Below are 12,893 nucleotides of genomic sequence, written 5' to 3'. Positions count from 1 at the left end.
TCATAGAGCTCATTTTCCTTATAAAAGTTGTCAGAGTGTGAGTCTGGAGGGAAGCTTTGGCTCCATGTATAAAGTGGTAAATCTAAGCAATGATCAGGGTAATCCAGCCCTAAAAGCCTTTTCTTACAATAAATTGATCAATGATATTTAGAAGCGAGAATGGGAATGGGGACATGTTTTTCTTCTCATGTTTTCTTTGAATCATGCTTTCAGTTTTCTCAGTTCAAGTGAAAGGACGCTGTGTGTGTGTGTGTGTGTGTGTGTGTGTGTGTGTGTGTGTGTGTGTGTGTTAGAGAGAGAGAGCATTCCAAGTTTTCGAAATTTCCTTCCTAGCTTTCTCTACTCATGTACTCCCCACTCTCTCTTGCAGCATGATGATCATGGGCACAGTGTAGAGAATGACTTAGGGATGGAAATGCTGATAGCAGACTTGGCATTTGAATCTTGGCTTCACCACTTTCTTCTGGCCTTGGTACATTTTTTAACCCCTCTGTCTCTGTTTCCTCATCTGCAAACAAAGCTAGTAACAGTCCTTATATCTTATATCTTATTTGAAATAAATTTCTAGGCCCAAGGTGGAGCCACTCCTGCTCAAAGTGCCCCATCAGCAAACCCAAACTTAGAGCACTTTTGTGTCCCTATAAATGGTTCTGCTTGACCAAAACCAGTATATTCAGTCAGCCAGCCCCAAACTCTGGGCCAAGCCAACTCTGGGCCTTTTCACCCCAAACAAGGTTGACTATGTGGCCCCAGACAATCAGATATTTTCTAATTTTCTCTTTCTAGTTCTTTATTCCTCATCTTATGAAAGTTCCTTGCCTTCCGCCCCATTTTGCAGGCCTCGGAGAGGAGACTGTCGCGCTTCATGAAGTGTTAAAATACTTTGTTTCACTAAATCGTCCTTTTTCGTCATTTTATTTTATTATTTTTTTAAAATCATTTTTCTAGACAGTTGTCGTGCAGATTCCATGAGATAATGCATGTGGAGCATCTGGTACATGGTAAACACTCAGTAAATATTTGTCAGGGTTATTTTTACCACTAACATTCTCTCCATTTTCTGTGAGGATATGTCTTTCTTGAGGAAAGGAATGGTTTTACTCATGTTGTGGTCCTCATGATACCTTGTAGATAGTAGGTGCTTAATAGCTGTCTATGTAAGGGAACAGAATCCCCGTGATAACAATACTCAGTGTGTTCTGCCTGACCCTCAGGCTTCTCGAAAAGACGCCTGTCAGGAGGCAGGTTGAGTGTTTGAACGCTCCACTGCCCTAAAAATAAATTCACGGCGTATTTCTCAATATCCTCGACATCTAAATGTCACCTTATTTTTTTTAACATGCACTAGTTAGGTTGGGTCCTGCTCTTCTGTGGAGTTCCCCGGGCGCCTGATTTTCACAGAGCTGGTAGGGGCCCTGGGCGCATGAAGAGACTCATGGTTGTGAAATCAGACGACTGAAGTTCTGAGCAGTGTGGTTGTAAAAATGGTCATTTCTGTTTCCTCTGGGTCGAATTCTTGCACTTACTTTTCCATGAGACGGTCAAACAGAGGCAGAGAGAATATTGATTAGGCGAGTCATCTCTATTATCATTAATAGCTTTGGAAGCCCTTTTGGGCATTTGTTAAAGAGAACAGCTTCCCTCCCCTGGGAAACTGAACCCAGTGTGCATCAGCTGCTGCAATACCCCTGTTTGCAAGGGGCCCCCAGCCCAAGAAACAGGGCTCCCCGCCACCATCCTGCTCCCCCAGTTAGCCCTCCTCTTGGCTCCCCGCTGAAGCTGCAGGGGATGCTCACCCCTCCTGCATTGTTCTTCAGGCCCCATGCTCCCTCTGCTCCCGGAGCTTCTCCTGGGTGTCCTTTTATTCTGGGTTGGGAGGGGAGTGTGTTCCCGTGTTTTCCGTTTCTTCTCAAATGAAAGAGCTCAGTGTAAAACATTTTTGTAAGCTCTGAATAAATTCAGTCTGAATTAAAAAAAAAAAAAATCAATCACTCCCTGTCCATGTGGGACAATCTGTGGTACCGGCTGCAGAGATCATTAGGTCTCGCAGATGAAACTACATGAGCAGCATTTCATGGCAGAGAGATGGCAAGAATGAACTCTTATGAAGAAGCACTGTGAGGACAAAACGTGATTAGAGTGAATCAGGGGGTGCCTGGGTGGCTCAGTCGTTAAGCGTCTGCCTTTGGCTCAGGTCATGATCCCAGGGTCCTGGGATCGAGCCCCACATCGGGCTCCCTGCTCGAAAAGAGGCCTGCTTCTCCCTCTCCCACTTCCCCTGCTTGTGTTCCCTCTCCCGCTGTGTCTCTGTCAAATAAATAAATAAAATCTTAAAAAAAAAAAAAAAGTGAGTCGGAAGAAATTACCAAGCAGGGGTCAAGAGAGGAGAGAGGGGGGCTTGATCATAGAAATACAGGCTCAGCTGAATTAATTCAGCGTTTATCATAATTGAGCATAAACGTTTGAGTGATAATCACACCTCCAAATTATGTGAAAATTATGCTCCTTTCCACGGCATAAAACAGTTTGTATGCCCATGATCAACTTAGCTAGGGCACATAGTAATGATGTGAAAGCGAAGATCGCCATGTAATGTTTCCATAAAAAAAATGAGTCAGTTTTTCCTTTATTTATATTTACTTGTCAATTTCAAAGGAATCAAACTTCATTAAATCATAAATAAAGTATCCTAAAGGCACGAGCTCCTGCTGTTTCGGGAAGCGACCCTTTATGTAGAATTTTTCTGTGGCTTTCTGATAAATGTATTTCCTTTAGAAAAGCCATTCTCACCACCTAACTTAAGTAGATAGAGGCTGTTTCTAATGAAACTCAGGAATTCCTGATGTCATCTTGTGTGTGGCAATCTCTCCATTAAGAGAGGAGAATCAGAAAATGAAAAACCCTATGGTTACCGAGCAACTCGACAGAAATGTGTCAAAAGCTCATTATGCGCGGTCACAGTTTGCAGCAAAATATGATCCTATAGAAAGTGAAAAGGTCCGCTCTTCTCTTTATCTAACTTGTCTTCCGAAGCCGGCGGTGACAAACCTCACAGATCAACAGCCTCCCCTTTGAGCAAATGTGGAAAACCACTTGTTAGTTCCTCCCCTCTAAACACCCCTCCCCGTGGCTCCACTTTGTTTTCAAACTATTTTCTTTTTGGTAAAAGTCAGGCTCAGCAAGCTCTGAAATACACGAACCCTCCTGAGGTCTACTCCAGCACGGAGGGGCCCCGATATGAGAATTGGTGCGTCGTGTGCCATAAGGCTGAGAAAGGTTATTTTATTACCAGTTTGCACCAGAATTTCTCTCCGAAAGGGGGATGTATTTCTTTTGAAAAATACCCCGAGGAGAGCGGGGAGAGGAGAAGGCAGCGCCGGAGGGGCTAAGGGCGTGGGCGCAACGTGTCTGAGACAAAGGGAGCAATTGCGCAGGGACCTTCCCGCGGAGCGCAAGGAGAGACAGGGGCGGGCGGCAGCCAATGGGCGGGCCCAAAGCGCCTTCCGTCGGTCCTGACGCCGCCGCTCCTCCCTCCCGCGCAAATCTTAGCGGAAGTTAAAGGAGCTGGTTTCAGCCTTGGTGGAAGTGTGTTTTTGTTTTTTTAAACTTGCGTCAGGACTGGGCTTGTGTCCAGATCGACGAAGTAGGACAGTTCCCTTGTGTGGACCCAAGCAGAGAAAAACCTCTGAGAATAAGTATTTAGGAATTTTTTTTTTTTTTTTTTAATTGTAGGGAGGCCTCTAGACACAGCTCTAGATGGGTTTGCTGAAATCTTTGAAGGGTTAAGAGGGGTAAGGGAGCCTTTTATAGCATGTTGGTCAAACCAGCTACTTCATGGGAGACCACTACTTTGTGATACTGTCTTCACTGGTGGGAAGCTGCTGTGTGTCTTCAGCTACTTCATGGACAGGTACTTGGAAACATGATATGTAAACACCCGGCATTACGGTTGATTTTGCAGCCTTTGAACTGGCTAGACTTCAAAATGATGTTAATTTAAGAGGCTGGCTGATGGAAAATAATGATTCTTGCATTGAATAACAAAGGACTTTAAGATCCTAGTCTTCACAATTCATAAACATCCAACACCACCGGTTTTTCCAACATCAATTCAGAATCCTTGAGAATGAGGGACGAATTCAGAACCAGGTAAATTGGATACCTAATATTCCCAAGGGATTCTTCATTAGCCAAGGTTGCTAAGGGGCAGGTGAAGATGGGTCAAGATATTTGACCTTTTGCACATGATCATCACATCTGTGCTAGGATCAAATCTAGAGTACCACTGCATAAACCAAAAAACAAAAATATATTCGACAATGTTTTACAGTATGTCTTAGAATTTTAGGGGTATAAAAATTAGTGGTAAACATCACCTAAAGAAATGATTCACTGTCATCAGCTACTTCCTCCAACTGGAATGCTCTGATCCAGAGTTTCAGATTGCATCATCTAAGAGATGCCTTCCCTGACCACCCCTTAAAAAGTTTTCCCCTGCACATCACTCTGGATTTTCTTCACAACACTTACTACCACCGGAAACAGTCTGTTCTTTTTTTTTTTTAACCTGTTTTTGGTCTGTCTGCCAACTGTTGCAATATGAAGACCAGGAAAGCAAAGAATTGACGTTCCTTGTTCATTGCTTCTCAAGCTCTAGGATTAATGCCTGGCACCTAATCAGAGCTCAGTAAATATTTGTTGAATCATCTAATGAATTTCACCCAGCCTTTAATCTACAGATTATCAAAATCCTCATAGGCCCCTACAAATACAGTGTGGTTATTAGTATAAAGGAAATACATGCTGAAGGATTCTTTAGCTGGTGTTTCGATCTAATTCCTTTTTATTATCATCCTAATCTTGGATCATGTAAATGATGATCACATTATACCTATCAGGATACTTTGCAAGAAAGAAATTCAGAATTATAGGAGCAATTTGGCAGTAACTTCCCGGTGCAGTGGGGAAAGTGAATCTAAAGATTCAATTAAATGATATAACAGTACAGTTCAGTTTTCATATGGAGGAATATTTTGATGTTCAATTTTAGCTTTAGGTTAATAGCATTATAAGATTACATTCTTGGGTCATTAGAAGGATGAGTTTACTTTTTTTTTAATATAAGAAAAATGCAGTGGTGGAAGCTAGATAGCAATTCCTATTCACAAGATTTAGCATTACTTTTGATTTCAAATTTATTTGAAAATATAATTATGACTAGGGGATGTATAAATGTCTTTAAAATGAGAACAAATAACAAGAATGTTCTTTAGCTCTATGTTATGGATAATTAAAAGAAGATATATTTCAGGATAGAAATGTGCTGTTTTGAGAGAGACTGTTTTTCTCCTTTATACCTTATTGCTTTGATTTTTTTGAGGATCTTATTTGTGATGTGTTGTCATAGGAACCTTGTTTTATAATGTAACTAGACTTGTTAAACATAAAAATATTAATTTTATTCTATGTATATTATTTTCTCCATCCTCATATGAGAACAGTAACAGAAGCACTGCTGAATTAAGCTGAGTGCAGGCAAGAAAGTTCCAGAAAATTTTTCAAAATTTCCATTACAGAATTGGTGTGTGCATATTTACTACTGGCGGAGTAAAGAAAGAACAATTTTCAGGTGTTTATATATGCACAAATTGTTTTGGTTTTGTTTCTAAAAAGGCATTTTAGTTATCTATTTTTCCATAGCAAATTACCAGAAAATGTAGTGGCTTAAAACAACAATAAACATTTATCTCTCACAGTTTCTGTGAGGAATGAGGGACCAGCTAATGTTCAGCTGGGCAGTCTTTCATGAAGTTTCAGTCAAGATGTTGACCAGGGTTGTGGTCATCTGAAGGCTTGACTGGGGCTTCCAAGATGGCACACTCACGTGTCTGGGAACCATGTGCTGCTTGTTTACAGGAGACCTTGTTTCCTCATGATGTGTACTTCTCCATAAGGCTGCTTGAGTGTCTTCACAACATGATAGTTGAATTCTCCCAGAGCAAATGATTCAAGTAAGCAATGAGGAAGTTGCCATGTTTTTTATGATCTTACCTCAGAAGTCACACCATCACCTCCATCATGTTCCACTAGTCATACAAACCAACCTTCATACAATGTGGGAAGAGACTATGTGAGGGCATAAATACCAGGAGATACCAGGAGAATCATTGGGGATCATCCTGGATGCTAACTATCACAGTGAGAAATAGCAAGGTTATCTTAAAATCTACCACTGTTATGAATTTTGAATGGATTATCCATGTTCACTAAAACCTGCTTTGCAAGTTATGGAGTAGTGATGAAAAAATGGAAATAACATTTAACACAAAGGCCTGATAAATGTATAAATAACATTTCCCCCCCAAAATTATGAATAATGTATATCATCACATTGGATAAGGCAAGTCAGGAATTATTATTGAATCTGTTTCATTGAGCAGGGATAATCAATTCAAAATTCATGAGACTATAGACATTTTGGTGGGAAATGAGATCAGATCATTGAAAAGAAAAAAATGGAGGAAGGGAAAGATCAGAAAACAAAATAATAGGATCCAGAGAAAGAATCCAGAGAAAGTAGTAGCAAAAGAGAAGGGAAAGGAAAGGGGAAAACAGGGATGAGAAAAGACAAACAGAGATAAGAGCAGAATAACAAAGATACAGAAATAAGTGGCAAAAGAAGTAGAGGAAAAAGAGATGATTTGCACAAAAGTAGAAGAAGGAAAGGGAGAAAAGAGCAAGAGAATGGGAGTGAGAGTTTTTGATTTTATTTTAAAGATTTATTTATTTATTTTAGAGAGAGAGAGTGGGGGAGGGGCAGAAGGAGAAGGAGAGAGAGTCTCAAGCAGACACCCTGCTGGGCGTGGAGCCCAGCACGGGGCTTGATCTCACAACCCTGAGATCATGACCTGAGCTGAAATCAAGAGTCCAGCACTCAACCGACTGAGCCACCCAGGTGCCCCAAGGGAGGAAGAGTTTAAAAAGGGAAAAAAAAGAAGAGATCAGCCTTCTCATTCCTTTCCTCTGCTGGTGTTTTGATCCTTCACCACCTCAGATCAGGGCCAGGGACTTGCAGCCTCTGTGTCGGTGTTCTTCCCCCTGTTTCCCAGCTTCTCTGGAGTTTCCTTTAAGGCCTGGTCCTCAGAACCCTGGTTTTTAGCTTGTGCAGACTGGGTTGGCCAAGCATTTCTGGAGAGAAGAATGGAATGACCATTTTATTTAATATCCAAGTTTTTCTTGTTAAGGACATACTATCTTGCTGGATAATATTTTTCTAAAAGTATTGAAAAATTGTCATTTATCTGAAAAAAAGAAACAAACCAGACATAAGCAAATAATTTTCTGAGAGATTTTGGTTCTGTAAAAAGTTATTACCATACTTGTGTTTGGTTCCCTTTGTGTTTCTGCAGATTAGTATAGTTCATTTTTTTTTCTTTTTGGGTTTTTGATTCAGAGTTTACTTTAGTTCAGTTTCCTGATTCAATTCATGTTTCTGTGATTAAAGGAAAATTCTGGTTAAAAAAGTATTCAGATGGCTGGTTTCCTTAGCCAAGACTTTTTTTTTTTAGAAAAACAAGAACATTACATAATTTGTCTTCAATAATGTTTAACTTACAGATTTAAGGAAAATTTGGCTAAGCAATTTTCGTATATTGAAATATTAAATGAGCAAGCTGATATCTATTTTTTTATATATCCTCCATGTACTTTTTTTAAAAAAGATTTATTTATTTATTTTAGAGATAGAGAGAGAGAGGCGGGGCGGGGGGTGGGGCGGAGAGGCAAAGGGAGAGAGAATCTCAAGCAGTCTCCATGCCCAGCTGAGCCTGACACAGATCTTGATCCCAGGATCCTGAGATCATGACCTGAGCCAAAATCAAGAGTCAGATGCTCAACCAACTGAACCACCCAGGCGTGCCTTCTCAAAGTACTTTCTGATGTACAAGTTAACTCACGAAGGTAAAGTCTTCTATGCTAATTCAAAGTATGGGGTCCTCTCCTCTTCCTTTTCCATTTCATTGATTTTTTTTTGTTTGTTTGAATCTGTGTTTGTAGGTGAATATAAGTGAGCTGATGACAGTTAATCAACAAGCATTTATTGGATATCCATTACATACATAATGAATCAAAACAATGTACATAACACTTAACAAAGCATCTGGGGTGAAATGAGAGAGAAAAAATATGGTCACAGTTCCTGGGAAACTTAGAATGTAAATAGGTAGAAACAAAGTGAATGGGAACAAATGCAAGATGATATATGAAGTGTGAAATAATTTAGAACATAGTAAATGTATCACTAATAGGATAATACAGAGTGAATGATCAGAGCAGAACTGGGTCAATCTTAGAAAACTGTCTTCAGTTGGAGAATATTGAACCAAAATTTGAAACTGGATTTGGCCCAGTATTAATGGGGATGAGTGAGATTGATTTCCTTGGTGTGGTGGGAAGTATGGGGGCCAGGGGTAGCTTGGTAAGTACAAGGGGATTGCCAGTGAAGGTAAACACATATCTCTAGTGACTTGGGAAATGATTTAAAGAAGTGAATCTAGAAAGATAAATTTAAATGCACAATCTGTGACCCAAATTTTTGAAATGAATCCCTTCAAAACGTTACAGAAGTCTTGTTGTTTGAGAAGAACTGTGTGTTTGTTCTGTATGAAACAGTTTGAAATGATGATAATGGATAGCAGAGCTTAAATAAATGAAAAGTAGCAAAAAATATATGTATTTATTATCATATACCTAACAGATGAGTGTACAATATGAATGTCTTATTTCTCAAAGCAGACAAGTAATTGAAATAACATGGACACTTTTGGACTCTGTATCACTCAGATGTGCAGATGTACACACAGAAGGCCACTGTGATGAGCTCTTGACTTGGAGTCTGTAGACTGGACTTCAAATCCCAGTCTATTTATTAAGACTGCTCTAACTTGGAAGAAGTTGCTTAACTACATTCAAACTCAATGTCACAGGGGTCTGTGAGGATCAAATAAGACAATGTATGTGAAATTACCTGGTATATGGTAGGCGCTTGATGTGTTTTTTATTTCTTTATTGTTTTCCCTAGGAAGCAGTGGGTCTTTATGGAGAATGTTGTCAGGCTGGGGTGGGAACACAGATGCTTTGATTCATATTTTAAGTAAAGGGTGAAACATCTATTTTATATTCTTTTTGATGGATGGATTCTGGAAGCTTCATACCTCTAAACATCACCCAGTTTTCTGGAAACAGGTCTGGGGGGAAATAGGCCTACTCATAGCCAATCATAAGGATTGGCCTTTTATTGCACAGAGCAAACATTTACAAAAATAGCTTTTTTTCTCCTCATAGAACTTAGTTTATTGTAGAAAATTTGGAAAAATTCAGAATGTGAAGAGCATTGGCAATCTCACTAGCCACGGAAAACCATTTTGATGTATTTTCTTCAATTTCTTTTATGCAACATAAACCTACCCTGGGATCAGCTGTACATATCTTTTGTAACCTGATGTTTTTCATCTTACATTGTATAGGAAGCACATTCTTATGCCACTACACAGAAAAATTTTTTGAAAACATAATTTTGAATGGTTATGTAGTATATCCCATTGTATGGCTCTACCAATAATTTATCTAATTACTTCCCTGTTTTTAAGGCTGTTTAGAATATTTGCCATAATACATATCACTGCAATGATTATCAGTATACATGGCATCTCTGATGATTTATTTGAAACAGATTTTGTATTGAGTATTATCCTATGGAAAGGTACCAATTTTATCCTCCTCGTACCAGTGCATGACATTCAGCATTTCCCAGAACCCTTGCAGCAAAACATTTCTATGAAGACTTCCTTCACAAGTGGTTGCCATGCCCATCTGGGCTGATTAATTTCTGGAAACCTTTGTCAATGGTTATTTATTAACAATCACTGCCATTGTACCTGAGGCTTTTCATTTCTTCTTTATCTTCATTATAATTTACATGTTTCCCTTAAAAGTGTTTTCTGAAAAACAGCAGAGCAGTAAATGTGCTAATAAAACTAAAATTGAGATTTAATTTCTTAGATAAAATTGAGGTAGGCTGACTTGTGGGAAGCCTGGATGGATGGTTGCCTGGCAAATACTTCATGAGTCATTGTTTTTAAAACCTCCAGAGCCAGGAAGAAAGGGCTGATTAGCTGGAATGAGTTTTCATATTCCCATTTCATATATTTCTAGAAACAGTACACTTTTGTGAATGTGTTAAGTGGTCTAAAATTAATAAATGACGATAAAAGCAGAAGATGAGCTGCTTTAGGCAAATTTGGCCCTATGACCTAGTCATGAACCTCTCTCAAGTAGGGTGAACAGTCCTTCTAAAACAGTCCCTTATGCATTGTATTTATATGTGTACATGTCTGCTCCCCCACTGGCTGGTAGAGTTCCTTGAGATGGAGAATGAGTGTTTTCGTCTTTATTTTGCTGCTCAGACTAAGGAACAATACCTATAATAGAATCATGCAGATGAACAATTCCCTAATGGCTGGCTAGAAAAGGAATTTTTGAACATGATAGCAATAAAAGAAATCCCAAAGGAAATTATTGAAAGATTTGAATAAATAAAAATTTAAAATGTCTCTACATATCCCCTCTTCCATAAATGTCCAAGCTCATAAACAAACTTAAATGTCAAAACAATAGGGGAAAATATTTTCCATAAATTTGACAGCAAGAGATTGAATGTCTTTAATATATAAAGAACTCATAGAAATCAATAAGACAAAATATTAGGAGCACAATAGTTAAATGGGTAAAGGATATAAACACATAACTCACCAAAAATAAAATAGACCAATAAATATTAAAAATGCCCAAATATGCTTTTTTTCCAAAAATTTTTTATTGTGGTAAAGTACACGTAACAGAAAATTTACCATCTTAACCATTTTTAAGGGTATGGTTCAGTAGCCAACTTCATTTTTAAATGACGAAATGCAGAACAAAACAGATACCATTTTTGATCATTAGATGAAAAAAATTCTTTTTCTATTTTAAAAAATGATAATAAATCTGGCAAAGGCAGAGTGAATGGAAATGTAATTTGGTACAACCTTTCTGGAAAGCAATTTGGGAATATGTATCAAAAACTATAAAGACACATCAAAAACTAATGATGTATGGTGATTAACATAACAATAAAAAATTAAAAAAGAAAAGAAAAAAAACTATAAAGATGTTCATACTCTTTGACATAAGAATCCCACTTTAAGAAATTTATCCTAAGGAAACAATCTGAAATGTGAGTAAAGGTTTATAGAACACAATGCTATTTACCTTAAGAAAATAGTAGAAAAATTGAAAAATTCTATCATAAAAGTTAATCAAATAAATTTTGGTAGAGCCAGACAATAGATTATTAACTAATCTTTTAAAATGCCAATGGAAAAAAAAACTTTTTAAAAATATCTTATTTATTTGACAGAGAGAGACACAGAGAGAGAGGGAACACAAGTAGGGGGAGTGGGAGAGGGAGAAGCAGGCTTCCCGAGGAGCAGGGAGTCCGACGCGGGGCTCCATCCCAGGACCCCGGGATCATGACCTGAGCCGAAGGCAGTCGCTTAACGACTGAGCCACCCAGGTGCCCCAGTAGTTTTTATCTTAAAAAAAGCTGGTTGTGGGGCGCCTGGGTGGCTCAGTCGTTAAGCGTCTGCCTTTGGCTCAGGTCATGATCCCGGGGTCCTGGGATCGAGCCCCGCATCGAACCCCGCATCGAGCCCCGCATCAAGCCCCGCATCGAGCCCCGCATCGAGCCCCGCATCGGGCTCCCCGCTCCGCGGGAAGCCTGCTTCTCCCTCTCCCACTCCCCCTGCTTGTGTTCCCTCTCTCGCTGTGTCTCTCTCTGTCAAATAAATAAGTAAAATCTTTTTTTTTTTTTTTAAAGCTGGTTGTTAAAGCAAGGAATAAGCAACACGTGGAAGGAGGTTCTTTTTAATATGGGAGACATTTGAAAGCTGTATGGTGCGGAGGAATGGAGAGATACAGGTTGAAGGCACAACAAGAGGCTCTGTTGGGGCCGAGGTCCTGGGGCATAGGGTGGGTGAGACCCAAGGACGGACCTCCGGTACCAAGGCCTGAAGGAGGAGGACACAGCCGAGTTAGTCACGGGCAATGCGGAAGTGGAGAGATTCTTGCCTGATGACTGTTATTTTCCCTGAAGGAGAAGCAAGTGAGATTCTCTGCTGGGCATCTTTGGTGAAGCTTGAGAAAAGTGAGCTTTGAAATTGCCACTGAGCACAAAGGAAGGACCTCATGTGTTATTTGTTTTCAAAACCTGTTCCTTATTCTTATCCTCTGATCAGTGATCCAAGACAGGAATCTGGAAATCGTCCTTCCCATTCTCATAGTCCAACCCCCTAAATATCTCTCGAACCAATCTTCTCCCCATTTCCTCTCCATCATCTTGCCTGCATTGCTGCAATAGATTGTAAACTGGTCTCTCTAGGCTCCTTTGTATTCCCACCTTGCAAAAACTCAAAAGGGATTTTGTCATACTTCCATTTAAAATACTTCATGGCCTTCGACTGCCTTTAGGATAAAAAACCAAATTCTGTAATAGGATATACAAGGCACTTCTTGATCTGGCTCTTGTATCTTTTCAACTTTATTTTTTTCCCCATCTTTTGTACGTCCATCCATCCTTCTATCTGTCCAACTATTCCATTCCAGGCCATCCATCCTTCTATTCAAAAGTGCTAACAAGATGCTGGATACTGTGTAGGCTAAGTGCTAGGAAATAATACAAAGAAGTCTAGACATGGTGTCTGTGGAAGAGCAACTTACAGCCTGTGGGGGTGGGGAGGATAAATCAACATAAATGCGTGTGATACGTGCTATAGTTATCATGATGTGTTAAGGATGCA

The 12,893-nt window shown here is 39.5% G+C and overlaps 1 long non-coding RNA gene across 2 annotated transcripts in view; it reads left to right on the top strand.

Annotated features, from left to right (window-relative positions):
* Window positions 1-3,744: 3,744 nt before the first annotated feature.
* LOC148163786 (uncharacterized) overlaps window positions 3,745-12,893 on the top strand; it is a 161,840-nt gene continuing 152,691 nt past the window's right edge. The window contains exon 1 of one of the 2 annotated variants that reach the window (XR_015768719.1): window positions 3,745-3,910. This is a non-coding gene — a long non-coding RNA (uncharacterized LOC148163786). Of the gene's footprint in view, window positions 3,911-4,010; window positions 4,150-12,893 lie in introns of those variants that run through there. The other variant, XR_015768720.1, reaches the window with a different exon arrangement.

Source organism: Eumetopias jubatus, unplaced genomic scaffold, assembly GCF_037043125.1.
Source record: "Eumetopias jubatus isolate StellerSeaLion01/CBP00866 unplaced genomic scaffold, mEumJub1_p1.0 scaffold_8, whole genome shotgun sequence".
Taxonomy (NCBI): Eukaryota; Metazoa; Chordata; class Mammalia; order Carnivora; family Otariidae; genus Eumetopias; species Eumetopias jubatus.
The sequence above is the reverse complement of the archived record's forward strand: the minus strand, read 5'-3'. Positions and strand labels throughout refer to the sequence as shown.